Source organism: Salmo salar, chromosome ssa23 (genome assembly GCF_905237065.1).
Source record: "Salmo salar chromosome ssa23, Ssal_v3.1, whole genome shotgun sequence".
NCBI classification, from domain to species: Eukaryota; Metazoa; Chordata; class Actinopteri; order Salmoniformes; family Salmonidae; genus Salmo; species Salmo salar.
Genome location: NC_059464.1, coordinates 8,890,606 through 8,905,760, shown reverse-complemented (window position 1 = coordinate 8,905,760; position 15,155 = coordinate 8,890,606). Strand labels below are relative to the sequence as shown.

General features: G+C 42.4%; 1 pseudogene; it reads right to left on the bottom strand.

The window, feature by feature from the left end:
* LOC106583988 (cysteine protease ATG4C-like) overlaps positions 1-15,155 on the bottom strand; it is a 32,604-nt pseudogene that overhangs the window by 11,046 nt on the left and 6,403 nt on the right.

Genomic DNA, 15,155 nt, shown 5'->3' with positions numbered 1-15,155 from the left:
TTTCCCTCATTCAAAATGCATTCAAATGAATCCCAAAAGTTACCAATAAACTTCGTCCAAACAAGTCAAACAACATTTATAATCAATCATTTATTTACCCTAATGTGTAAATAAATGATCAAATTTAAGACGGAGAATAGTATGTTCATTACCGGAGATAAATAATGAAGTGGGCGCCCTCACCGACGTGCGCCACAACACTACAGCCAAAATGGGAGCCACCTAGAAAAACTACAAATTCTAGCTCATTTTTCAAAGAACAAGCCTGCAACTCTTTCTAAAGACTGTTGACATCTGCTGGAAGCCCTAGGAACTGCAATCTGGGAGGATTTCCATTGATTTCCCCATAGACAGGCATTTTAAACGGTGTCACCTCAAAAAAACATTTTTCCGGATGGATTCTCATCGGGTTTTTGCCTGCTATATCAGTTCTGTTATACTCACAGACATTATTTTAACAGTTTTGGAAACTTTAGAGTGTTTTCTATCCCATACCAATTATATGCATATCCTAGCTTCTGGGCCTGAGTAACAAGCAGTTTACTTTGGGCACCTCATTCATCCAAACTTCTGAATACTGCCCCCTATCCCTAAGAAGTGTGTTTCCTTTATTTTGGCAGATACCTGTTTGTACTTGTGATACAACTTAATCCAGTTATTTTTTTTATAAGCTATTGATCCTCTGTGGCTAAATTATGCTCTCTGGTGTATTTTTAACATTGAGAGCGGGCTCCTGTGGTTGGATAAAAAATTATAATTTCAAAAGTAACGCAATTCATGGTCTTGGGTCCAGCCCCTGAATCACACAATTGACCAGTCACATTTATTTATTATGGCGTTTATTTTATTAATCAGTTACCCATTCAAGGCAGGGCCCCCAGTTACCCACATGGGCCCTTTTCCTCCTCTCCCCCCTCCTCCATCTGATGATTAACAGAGCAGCAGCAGGCTGTCTAGACTCAGTGAGAGCAGGCTCCTGAGTCCTCCTGTGGTTGGCGGTTGAGGTAAAAAAATAAAAAATATATACTGACCAGAAGTATGTGGACACCTGCTTGTTGAACATCTCATTCCAAAATCATGGGCATTAATATGGAGTTGATCCCCCTTTGCTATAACAGCCTCCACTATTCTGGGAAGGCTTTCCACTAGATGTTGGAACGTTTGGCGATTAGTCCTGGCTCACAGTTGGCGTTCCAATTCATCCCAAAGGTGTTCGATGGGGTTGAGGTCAGGGCTCTGTGCAGGCCAGTCAAGTTCTTCCACAGCGATCTCGACAAACCATTTCTGTATAGACCTCGCTTTGTGCACTGGGGCATTGTCATACTGAAACAAGAAAGGGCCCCCAAACTGTGCCACAAAGTTGGAAGCACAGAATCGTCTAGAATGTCATTGTATGCTGTAGCGTTAAGATTTCCCTTCACTGGAACTAAGGGGCCTAACCCGTAACATGAAAAACAGCCCAGACCATTATTCCTCTTCCACCAAACATTACAGTTGGCACTATGTATTGGGACAGGTAGCGTTCTCCTGGGACCCGCCAAACCCAGATTTGTCCGTTGGTGTGCCAGATGGTGAAGCATGACGCTCGACCATGGAAACCAATTGCATGAAGCTCCTGACGAACAGACTAGTTGGAAAGGTGGCATCCTATGACGGTGCCAGGTAGAAAGTCACTAGCCCTTCAGTAAGGCCATTCAACTGCCAATGTTTGTCTATGGAGATTGCATGGCAGTGTGCTTGATTTTATACACCTGTCAGCAACGGGTGTGGCTGAAATAGCTGAATCCACAAATCTGAAGAGGTGTCCACATATTTTTGTATATATAGCATACCATGGGCAGTTGCGTCTCAGAGGCCTAACACAGCAAGTAACACTAAGTATAGCATTACTTACTGTGTTTGGCCTCTGAGATCCAGACGCCTATAGTCTGCCCTGTAGATAATCATGGCATTATGCAATGAATAGTTGGCTGCCAGGTATATGTCAGTATCAACACAAAATCTATTTCATAATTTGCAAAATAGACTTTGTGATACTACTGGAGATTCTAATTTACTTAAATGTTTCTAATAAGTAAACACTTGAATTCTGTTGTCACAATTTTCTTGTCAGTTATTTATATAACATAATAAACAGATCCACTGCAATTCAGTTTTCTTTATTGTAAACTTCCAAAGTACTCCATTGTGTATTTGTGTAAATAAAATCTCAGATCATAAACATGGTTATAATGGAATTCAAAATCATGGCATATAGGCCTATCCTTTCAAGTTATTGCTTTACAACTCAAGCTTTGGAAGGCATAACTCATTCACAGTTAAATGTATTTCTATTCTGACCCTTACAAAATAAGTAACACCTGTTTCAGTGATTGATAGTACATTTCAAAAACTATATGGAATCTTCTCTGAATTGTCTGTGAATTTTCTGTGACACTTTGTTATTCGGATAGTAAATGAAACATATCTGCACCAAAACAAATGACAGAAAACAATCAACTCTTACATATGATAAGGAAAGACATACACAACTAATATCATATCATACACAACTGCTTGCCCTTGCATTCAGGTGCCACACAAGCAAACCATGTCATATTCTCCTTTCCATCGTTCCTGTAACAAAATCAACAATTTCTATAGTAGTCCTCAAGTACATTGACGTTTCTAGCTTGGTCTTCGATCTGTTTGTGCTATATAGACAACTCCTACGCTATGGTAACATGGAGTAATAACTATCATACATTAGGTGTTAGCAAAACCGCATAAACAGATCTGGGACCAGGCTATAGCATTTCTACAACATGCACCACCAGCTTAGGATGTACAGCAGACACCACCAGCATCAACCTAGGAGAGTTACAGCTGCTTCTCTGCCAATCGATGTTCACCTGTTTGTGTGTCTCATACTCTTTGTTCTCATCTTCACCAAGTAGCTCCTCAACAAAAGCATCTTTCTCGAAGAAGTCCATGACCTCATGGTTCTCATCCTGCAGGCCTTCCTCAGCGATGACCGAATAGCACATAAGGGGATCATGAATGAACAGAGTAAAAACTCACGGACAATTAGAAAAAGCTCAAACCAAGTTTATTCACCCACTGGGTCATGCAGCTGCAAAGACAACATGCAAGTCACACAAGAACATCTTTATACCTTCCAACGAGGCGGAGTCATCTCCTTGCATGTCTATCCTAAGATAGACACTCATTCTCTGTTGTTAGGCAGAAACACAGTAGGTTCCTCTTAAATGTGTATGTGTGATAGGACTATAATCAGATGGGCTTCAGAGTGGACCGGTGTGGCCCCCCTCCCAGCAATGTCTTCTCTCTTCATCTGTTGACCTTATCTCGAGTTGAGTTCAACATCCCTCATGGTCCTGGTTCCTCAGCAACTGGTCTGCCTTATCAAGAACTGAAACTAGACTGTTGCCCTTTGCCTCCCTTCTAAGGAACATTTATATTCAACAATAACATATTTGAACAGAACATGAACTTCCTACACTTCCCCTTTTCCCAATCGGTAACTTTCCATATCACTCAGTAACTTTCCACACACCTAGTTTCTCTTTACCCTTCCTTAACCCCTAACATTCCTTATACATGTAAAGTAATCAATAAGTTCTAGTATGGTAAAAATGAATAAGTATTTTTCAAGCTAGAATCCAACAGTAGCTACAAGTTATCAACCTTTTGGCAAGGTGACAGTTACATTTTATAATCATTTTCACTCACACATTTGAAAAAATGTAACAATTTCCTATCTGATAGTCCATAAGTGAAATATCAAACCAAAGTTGATGGGAGTTAGGAACAGGACAACCATCATCGGCGCCATCTTGTTCAAATAATATGATCACGTATGCCTGTAGCAAAGTCAAACCAGCTAGACGTCCAGCCTGAGCTTTTAAAAGTCATATGATTTATTAATTATTGCATTCAACAGCCAGATGGCTTACTATTTTTTAGGATTCATATCACAGATAAACGTACACCTAATGAGATATCTAGCTAGCTAATAATAATAGCTACCCTCGCTTTCTTCTGTCTGGCAAGCCAGTAGCTACAAATCCAATTACAAGCCAGTTCGTTTTAGCTCTAATATCTAATGACAAATACTCTTCAAATAGTCAATTTGAGCATTTTATTTTGTTCTGTCATCAAAGAAAAACCAAATGTAAAAAAGACAAGACACAAGCTAAATCAAGTAGGCTACCTTGGTACATTTTGGGTGACTTACTCTGACTGCAGCTTGAACAACAGTAAACAGGCTAATGTCAGCTACTATTATTAAGTTAGCTAACGGGCTTTGGTAGCTAGCAACCTAGCTAACATTATCTGAGGAGACACTAGTGGCCTGGAAATAAGATGACATTGCTAAAGTAGGCAAGTCATTAGTTTGAAACAACTTTGCAATCATTATGTCGTCAAATTTACATTAGAGAGGTGACAATTGCCATAGCTAGAAAAGTTAGTCAAAAATAACGTGATCTAGCTAAAATCCAGTACTGTCCCATAATATTAGCTAGCTAGCCTCTTTTTGAATGTGAGAGTAAAATACTAACACAATCATCTCTAACATGTAGGCTCAGCTTTTCTGAACAGTCCTATTCCAAGTCAGAATGTTGAACAAACTTAATTTAAATTTACTTTCCCTGTTGTCCACCGATGTTGTCCCTATGTCAGAGGTAATCTGATAGAAATAATCCACAAGGAAGTCTTATCAACCAGACCTTCATTAGATGGTCTGTATATCAGTTTGCATTACCGGTTTTATTTTCAATACTGATGCAATTCACATGTGACAAACACTTGCACAATATGGCCAAGCCTAACCGAACCACAGATCGAATGACAAACACTTCCAGCTGATTGCGAGAAAACGTGCTTCGGTCAACTAAGTTTGGTTACATTCTGCTATTGTTTACATATTGTGCTTCACGTGCAATGCGTCAAGAGATAGAAGATACAACCGACAAACCTACCGGCGTCGCAAAAAGTAGGGTAAACAACACTGTCCTGTGGATACTCTATCTTCACCTCCTACCGCCAAAAGGACCAACAGCATGTACAAGCGGTAATAAGTGTAAGTATAATTGTATTCAACATTCGGGCTTGTAGAGACTATTGCTGTGCTGTGCAGGAGGTTCGACTGAACTTTTCTGACAGCCAAATCAGAAAAAGTGATTGTTCAAATCAAATTTTATTGGTCACATACACATGTTTAGCAGATGTTATTGAGGGTGTAGCGAAATGCTTGTGTTTCTAGCTCCAACAGTGCAGTATTATATAACAAGTAATATCTAACAATTTCACCACAATACACACAATACACACAAATCTAAGGTAAAGGAATGGAATTAAGAATATATAAATATTTGGACAAGCAATGTCAGAGTGGCATAAACTAAGATACACTAGAATAGAATACAGTATATACATATGAGATGAGTAAAATATGTAAAACATTTAAAGTGACTAGTGTTCCATTATTAAAATGGGCAGTGATTTCAAGTCACGATGAGATTTCCTAGTTTTATGAAAGAAAATCACATTTTTTGTCCATTAAAATAACATCAAATTGATCAAAAACACAGTGTGGACATTGTTAATGTTGCAAATGACTATCTGAGCTGGAAATGGCAGATTTTTTTATGGAATATCTACATAGGCGTACAGAGGCCCATTATCAGCAACCATCACTCCTGTGTTCCAATGGCACGTTGTGTTAGCTAATCCAAGTTATACTTTTAAAAGGCTAATTGATCATTAGAAAACCGTTTTGCAATTATGTTACCACAGCTGAAAACTGTTGTCCTGATAAAAGCAGCAATAAAACTGGCCTTCTTTAGACTAGTTGAGTATCTGGAGCATCAGCATTTGTGGGTTCGATTACAGGCTCAAAATGGCCAGAAACAAATAACTTTCTTCTGAAACTCGTCAGTCTATTCTTGTTCTGAGAAATGAAGGCTATTCCATGTGAGAAATTGCCAAGAAACTGAAGATCTCATAGAACGCTGTGTACTACTCCCTTCACAGAACAGCTCAAACTGTCTCTAACTAGAATAGAAAGAGGAGTGGGAGACCCCGGGGGCACAACTGAGCAAGAGGACAAGTACATTAGTGTGTCTAGTTTGAGAAACAGACACCTCACAAGTTCTCAACTGGCAACTTCATTAAATAGTATCCGCAAAACACCAGTCTCAACGTCAACAGTGAAGAGGTGACTCTGGGATGCTGGCCTTTTAAAAAACAAGGACATTTCTAAGTGACCCCAAACTTTTGAACGGTAGCATATATAGGGCAGCAGCCTCTAATGTGCTAGTGATGGCTATTTAACAGTCTGATGGCCTTGCAAAAGAAGCTGTTTTCAAGTCTCTCGGTCACAGCTTTGATGCACCTGTACTGACCTCGCCTTCTGGGTGATAGCGGGGTGAACAGGCAGTCGCTCGGGCGGTTGATGTCCTTGGCGATCTTTTTGGCCTTCCTGTGACATCGGGTGCTGTAGGTGTCCTGGAGGGCAGGTAGTTTGCCCCTGGTGATGTGTTGGGCAGACCGCACCACCCTCTGGAGGGCCCTGCGGATGTGGGCAGTGCAGTTGCTGTACCAGGCGGTGATACAACCCGACAGGATGCTCTCAATTGTGTATCTGTAAAGGTTTGTGAGGGTTTTAGGCGCCAAGCCAAATTTCTTCAGCCTCCTGAGGTTGAAGAGGCACAGTTGCGCCTTCTTCACCACACTGTCTGTGTGGGTGAACCATTTCAGTTTGTCAGTGATGTGTACGCCGAGGAACTTGAAGCTTTCCACCTTCTCGACTTGCGGTCCCGGGGGTGCTCCCTCTGCTGTTTTCCTGAAGCCCATGATCAACCTTTGTTTTGTAGACATTGGGTGAGAGGTTATTTTCCTGGCACCACACTCCCAGGGCCCTCACCTCCTCCCTGTCGACTGTCTCGTCATTGTTGGTAATCAAGCATACTACTGTTGTGTCTTCTGCAAACTTGATGATTGAGTTGGAGGCGTGAGTAGCCACGCAGTCGTGGGTGAACAAGGAGTACAGGAGGGGGCTGAGCACGCACCCTTGTGGGGCCCCAGTATTGAGGATCAGTGAAGTGGAGGTGTTGTTTCCTATCTTCACCACCTGGGGCCGTCACATAGTCCAGGACCCAGTTTAGACCCAGGGCCTCAAGCTTAATGATGAGTTTGGAGGGCTATAGTCAATGAAGAACATTCTTACATAGGTATTCCTCTTGTCCAGATGGGATAGGGCAGTGTGATTGCATCGTCTGTGGATCTATTGGTGCAGTAAGCAAACTGAAGTGGGTCTAGGGTGTCAGGTAAGGTAGAGGTGATATATATAGTTTTTTTACCTTTATTTAACTAGGCAGGTTAGTTAAGAACAAATTCTTCTTTTCAATGATGGTCTAGGAACAGTGGGTTAACTGCCTTGTTCAGGGGCAGAACAACAGATTTTTACCTTGTCAGCTCGGGGATTCGATCTTGCAACCTCTCGGTTACTAGTCCAACACTCTAACCACTAGGCTACCTGCCACCCATAAATGATATGATTATTGACTAGTCTCTCAAAGCACTTCATAATGACAGAAGTGAGTGCTATGGGGCGATAGTCATTTAGTTCAATTACCTTTGCATTCTTGGCTACAGGAACAATGGTGGACATCTTGAAGCATGTGGGGACAGCAGACTGGGATAGGGAGAGATTGTCCATAAACACTCCAGCCAGCTGGTCTGCGCATGCACTGAGGACGGGACTAGGAATGCTGTCTGGGCCGGCAGCCTTGCGATGGTTAACACGCTTAAATGTCTTACTCACGTCGGCCACGAAGAAGGACAGCCCACAGCCCTTGGTAGTGTGCTGCATCGGTGGCACTGTGATATCCTCAAAGAGGGCGAAGAATGTGTTTTAGCTTGTCCGGAAGCAAGACGTCGGTGTCCGCGACGTGGCTGAAGTTTGCCTTTGTAGTCCGTGATTGTCTGTAGACCCTGCCACATACGTCTCGTGTCTGAGCCGTTGAATTGCCACTCCACTTTGTCTCTGTACTGATGTTTTGCCTGTTTGATTGCCTTACAGAGGGAATAACTACACTGTTTGTATTCAGCCATATTCCCAGTTACCTTGCCATGGTTAAATGTGATGGGTCACGCTTTCAGTTTTGTGCGAATGCTGCCATCTATCCACGGTTTCTGGTTAGGGTAGGTTTAAATAGTCACAGTGGGTACAACATCTCCTCAACATTCCTGATAAACTCAGTCACCGTATCAGTGTATTTGTCAATGTTATTCTCGGAGGCTACTCGGAACATAACATAACATGAGCAAACCAATCTTGAAGCGTGGATTCCGATTGGTCAGACCAGCGTTGAATAGTCCTTAGCACGGGTACTTCTTGTTTGAGTTTCTACCTATAGGAAGGGAGGAGCAAAATGGATTTGTGATCAGATTTGTCAAAGGGAGGGCGGGGGAGGGCCTTGTAGGCATCCCGGAAGTTGGAGTAGCAGTGGTCCAGTGTTATTGCGAGTACTACAGTCAATATGTTGATAGAACTTCGGTAGTGTTTGCTCAAATTTGCTTTCTTAAAATCCCAAGCTATAATAAACACGGCCTCAGGATATGTGGTTTTCAGTTTACATAAAGTCCAATGAAGTTCTTTGAGGGCCGTCGTGGTATCGGCTTGAGGGGGAATATACATGGCTGTGACTTTAACCAAAGAAAATTCTCTTGGGAGGTAACACGGTCGGCATTTGATTGTGAGGTATTCTAGGTCGGGTGAACAAAAGGACGTGAGTTCAGATCCCCCCTTCATCCCTCTTTGATCAAACGTTTTGGCCTCAGTGTGTGAATCTGGGCCAGCGATAGGCTACTTTGTTTTATAGAGTAGCTGGTACACAATTCCCAAAAAATTGTAAGTGCCGGGTGTTGTGCCCGAAAATCTCCCCCCTGCTAGAATCCCCCCCCCCCCTTCAAATTTCCTTAATTTTGTCAAATACTTTCTGTGGCACACATCAGAGTCAAATACTTTCTATAGAACAAACTTCACGTCAGGATAGGCAACCGAAATGAATAATTAATGTATGTGTGTTATATTAAACATAGAGGAGGGAGTAAAATGTTGGCAAGCAATAAACGTTTCAGAACAACTACGGCTGAATTATCCTTACACTTTCAAAAATACTTGTCGAATAAGACATGGGAGAGATGATGAATTTTGGCAAAGAGATTTATTTAGAGACTAATTCAAATCAGTAGCGGACTCAGGGCACCATACAAGCTATAACCGCCACATACACTTGAAACAAATAGCCAAACCGAAAACTGCAGACAAAAATGCTTTCTGCTACTAAGATCAGTGAAATGTTGACTAAATAGACAACGGAGTGAAGAACAGAAATCTCGACTAGCAAGCAAGTCGCAGCAATGAAGAACGCAAGGGTGGGGGTGGGGGGGGGGAGAATTCTGGCAGGGGGGGAGATTTTCGGTACAACACCTGTACAGCGCTCTGGACAGCTCCGGCCCAAGTCAAGCACTGTATACAACCAGATACTAGCTCCAGGGTGCCAATAATTTTGTCCATGCCATTTGTATTTTTGGGGGGCTCCAGGGGGAGCGGAGGATGCTGACACCCACCTGAAGGAGGTCTACCACCTTACCCAGGTGTCCTGGCTGGGGGACTTAAGTTACAAAAATAAAATTGGTTCTGCAAATGTTAAAAATCCAATAACAAGTTGTTGTGACCAAAAGTTGTTTTACATTTCAACTTATTTCATTAGAAATAGTTAACTATTTAAGAAAAGTGCAAGGGTGCCAATATATTGGCCGCAACTGTACACAGAACAGGAATATACTGAATGGACTGAATATAACAGGTCTATGTACTACTGTAGCTAATACCAACCCTCTGCTGTCAGATCCAACTTAGATATATCTGGGACCTACTACTTATGAACAACTGCGCGGTTTTAGAGTCACTTCCCTACAGACATGACTTTTAATAAAAAATAAAAAAAAACAATCCAATATGATATTATAGACCGCATCCCTGGTCACACAGAGGCTCTCTGACTGCATTTGAATCACACAATTGTTAGCTACAGTAAGCGTTTACTAATTTCTTCATTTCCTACTCTTTTCTCTAATCACTACTTTCTACACTCTTTTCAATACAAGTTTATGTAAAGGAGAGGATAATCCTATGAGGTTTATGTTATTGTTTTTCCCACCTTGACGAAGTTGAAGTACTCTGGGTTTGTCGCCTCTCCCTCCAGCCAGACCGGGATGAGAATGGCGACCGCTCCCCTGCCAAACACGAACAGTGGCTATTGATGACATCAGCGTGTACACTATGGGTGATCAATACCAGAGGTCAGACAGGGTGAAACTTTTGCCTGCCTCTATCGAAACCCTGAACATTTGCGATGATGATGTATGTTGTTACTATAGAGTAAATATCTATAACAGACAGAGTCGAGTGTTATTACACCGGTAGACCATGGAGCAAGGGGGGGTGGGGGGGGCAAAATACGGCCCACGGGCACTTCAATCCGGCCTGCGAGACATAAAAAAGAAAATAAATATATATATTTTTTACAATTTTTTTCTCCCCAATTTCGTGGTACCAATTGGTAGTTATAGTCTTGTCTTATTGCTGCAACTCCCGTATGGACTCGGGTGAGGCAAAGGTCGAGAGCCGTGCATCCTCCGAAACATGACCCAGCCAAGCCACACTGTTTATTGACACAATGCCTGCTTAACCCGGAAGCCAGCTGCACCAATGTGTCAGAGGAAACACCGTACACCTGGCGACCGTGTCAGCGTGCATGTGCCCGGCCCGCCACAGGAGTCGTTAGAGCGCGATGGGACAAGGAAATCTCAGCCTGCCAAACCCTGTCCTAACACGGACGACGCAGGGCCAATTGTGCGCTGCCTCATGGGTCTCCCAGTCACGGCCAACTGTGACACAGCCTGGGATCGAACCTGGGTCTGTAGTGAAGCCTCATGCAGTGCCTTAGACCGCTGCACCACTCGGGAGGCCCCTGCAGATTGATTTTAATAAACAATTGGTCCCCCCAAAAATGCGTTCCTCCGTTGAATTTTAAAATCCCGATGTGGCCCTCGAGACAAAAAGTTTGCCCAGCCCTGCCCACAGAGCAACTTCTCTACTCAACTCTCTCACCAAGGTCTCCAATCATAAGTGTGTCTGTATTCTGTAGTAGTGTGAGAGTGTAATCCACTGCTGCTCTCCACCTCTCTCATCCTTATAGTGCCCTACTATTGTACCTGTAATGCTCTCTTCACACACTGGGAGAGTCAAGATCCTGCAGCTCTCATCTTAACACTCTCTTTTCTCTCACACAAGCAGTCCCAATCACTTGCTATTGAGAAGAAGGACTTTATTCAAAATCCAAAATATTGGAGGAAGGAGGAGGATTTAGGATGAGGGGTTGGAGGAGGTGTTAGCCTCCTGCCACTTCTCTACCTTTCTCCCTGCTCTCCATCTATCCTCTCTCTATCTATCCCAGCTCTTAAAACTTCTTATGGGCAGGTGGGACGGTAGCGTCCCACCTGGCCAACATCCGGTGAAATTGCAGAACGCGAAATTCAAAAGTACTAAATTCAAATATTTAACATTCTTGAAAATATATGTGTCATAAATCAAAATAAAGCTTAACTTCTTCTTAATCCAGTCGCTGTGTTAGATTTCAAAAAGGCTTTACAGCGAAAGCAAACCATGTGATTATCTGAGGACAGCGCCCCGCATACAAACACATGAAAATCATATTTCAACCAGGCAGGTGCACCACGAAAGTCAGAAATAGCGATATAATTAATGCCTTACCTTTGAAGATCTTCTTCTGTTGGCACTCCAAAATGTCCCAGAAACATCACAAATGGTCCTTTTGTTCGATAATGTCCTTCTTTATGTCCCAAACATTTCCATTTATTTGGTGCGTTTGATTCAGAAATACACCAGTTTCAACTTGCCCAACATGCCTACAAAGTATCTAATAAGTTACCTGTAAACTTGGTCCAAACATTTCAAACAACGTTTATAATCCAACCTCAGGTTCCCTAAAACGTAAATAATGGATAAAATTTAAGACAGAATAAACTGTTTCTAATACCGGATAAAAACAATGTGGAGAGCGCTCCTGTTCACGCGCACCAAAACAGTAGAGTCCACCTGGAGTGACACTTACAATGAATAGGACTACTTCTTCATTTCTCAAAAGAAAATCATCTAACAATTTCTAATGACTGTGGACATCTAGTGGAAGCCATAGGAACTGCAACCAGGTTCCTAATAATGGTATCCCATAGAAAACCATTGAAAATCCTATGACCTCCCATTTTTTTTCTTCTCCTGGATGGTTTGTCCTCTGGGTTTTTATATCTATTGTCCCTCTAGACTGTTTTCTCCTGATGCGGGGTCGGACTGGGCGAGGTGCCCAGACCCTCGGCCCAGAGGAGGCTCGTCTGTCATACCTGTACAGTCCTGGGAGACATCAACAGTTATACCTGCCAGCCCAGGGTCTGTTGCCTCCTCTACATATTTTCTGAGAGAGAGAGAGAGAGACAAATATTTATTTTGTTGCCACCAATAATGTCAACAGCATCAATATCACCCTATAGCATTATCACTGCATTAATATAACTCTAGAAGCAGACCCACCACAGGATTTGCCACCACGGCAGGGCCGTACCGGTCCTCTACCCATTTCCAGACACCAGGCCTAGCTCTACCAGGTTGTGGACCCCCAGCTGTGCCTGGGGGCTGTGCCTGGGGGCTGTCCCCCATCCAGGACACCAGGGTGCGGTGGAAGACCTCCCTCAGGTGGGTGTCAGCCTCCTCCACTACTCCAGGAGCCCCCAGAGCATGGAGCAGCGGCCCTGGGTCCAAGGGCCTCTCCCGCTGCAACGAGGCCTCCAGGCTGGCCACCAGACACTTGGCTGCACTGGTAGTTCAGGCCTCTATGTTTAGAGGCTGGAGGGTCAACGCCTCCAACCAGTCTGAGGAACACAGACAGAGATAGGACGATCAAGTTTTTTAACACCTAATATATATTTTCCAATTTGTTAGTTGAACACTGCTATTAAAGGAAACTTTTAATGATCAGATCATTTATTTAATGTGCCTTGTTAAAGTATGCTCTGCAAATATGGTAAAATCTTCAACATTCAGCACAAGAAAGACTAAAGTTACAGCAAATGGTACCAGTGTTCTGGCTGTTAGCTCAAATGTGACATTGAACCACATTCTCCAGACCAAAGACTCTTAGAACAAAGAGTCTTTCAGAAGTCATGAAATAAAGATTTGCCTTAAATCTTCTGCTGTAACAGATACAGTCCAGTTTGACTTTAAATAAGAGAATGAGAAAACCCTATGGTATAATAGTCCAATTATAGCTGTTCAGTACGTCCTGTATTTCACTTTTACAGCGTTTTAGCCCTACAAACAGGGTGGGCACATGGGGTGGCGAGGGTGGGAGTGGCCAAGGTCATAAAAGGAGCCGGACTAGGGCATGAGGCATTAATATAATGACCTTGCAGAGTGAATGAAAGGGAAATTGATCAATAAATATCTTTAAGTGGCCATTAGTCATTTTATAGCTAGAAAGAAAGATTTCTTTAATGACATATTTCAGAATCAGTGGAAGAACAAGTTAAGGCTCAAATATTGTTTTCTAAATGGCTGCATAAAAATAAAATGAGGTTCATATTCATCATTGTGTGGGTCTCAAGAGGTCAGACTCCAAAGAACAGAGAAACCACTTTGTTTAGGAGTATATTAAAATGGTCAACTTACAACTAACAATGACAAAACCTGTTTCTTTTTCTATTTGACTACAATGTACTCTAGGCTATGCCCGAGGGAATGGAACATGTCTTTCACTTTTTCGTAAAAATGTTTAGGGGCATACTATAGCCCTTTTTCTTCCCCACTTAGCTATAGATAGAGATGTAAATATCTTTCCCTGATTCTTCACATCCTCTATCCCAGGTATCATCACCTAGATTCCACCGCGGTACGATTTATTCTTGAGCGGATGGTCAGGGGGACAGAACATAATTACAAATATACTGAACAAAAACATAAACGCAACATGTAGAGTGTTGGTCCCATGTTCCATGAGCTGAGATAAAATATGCCAGAAATGTTCGCAAAAAATGTTTGTGCACAAATTTGTTTATATCCCTGTAAGTGAGCATTTCTCTTTTGCCAAGATAATCCATTCGCTTGACAGGTGTGGCATATCAAGAAGCTGATTAAACAGCATGATCAATACACAGGTGCACCTTGTGCTGGGGACAATAAAAGGCCACTCTAAAATGTGCAGTTTTGTCACACAACACAATGCCACAGATGTCTCAAGTTTTGAGGGAGCATGCACTTGTCATGCTGACTGACTGCAGGAATGTCCACCAGAGCTGTTGCCAGAGAATTGAATGTTAATTTCTCTACCGTAAGCCACCTCCAATGTCATTTTAGAGAATTTGGCAGTACGTCCAACCGGCCTCACAACCGCAGACCACGTGTAATCACACCAGCCCAGGACTTCCACATCCGGCTTCTTCACCTGCAGGATCGTCTGAGACCAGCCACCCGGACAGCTGATGAAATGTAGGAGTATTTATGTCTATAATAAAGCCCTTTTGTGGGGAAAAACTAATTCTGATTGGCTGGGCCTGGCTCCCCAGTGGGTGGGCCTATGCCCTCCCAGGCCCACCCATGGCTGCGCCCCTGCCCGGTCATGTGAAATCCAAAGATTAGGACCTCATGAATTTATTCACTGATTTCCTTATATGAACTGTAACTGGGTAAATAATTTAAATTGTTGCATTTTGCATTTATATTTTTGTTCAATATAATTTGTAGACTGCAAATTGACCGCAAGAAAGCCATACAGATATAGTATTTGACTAAAATATAATTTCAAACCTTGCTTACATTTGTATAGGATCACGTGTTTGTTTCTCTATTATGCATGGAAATATTTGGGAACAGATTTCCAAAATTCAAATCACATGGAGCTGATTTTCCTGGTGTTTTTACTGTCTTTTATGTCCAACAATGCACATTTAGTTTTTTTGGGGCTCATAAAACTTGGGGGGACAAATAAAACCACCTGATGGTCAAATTCTTT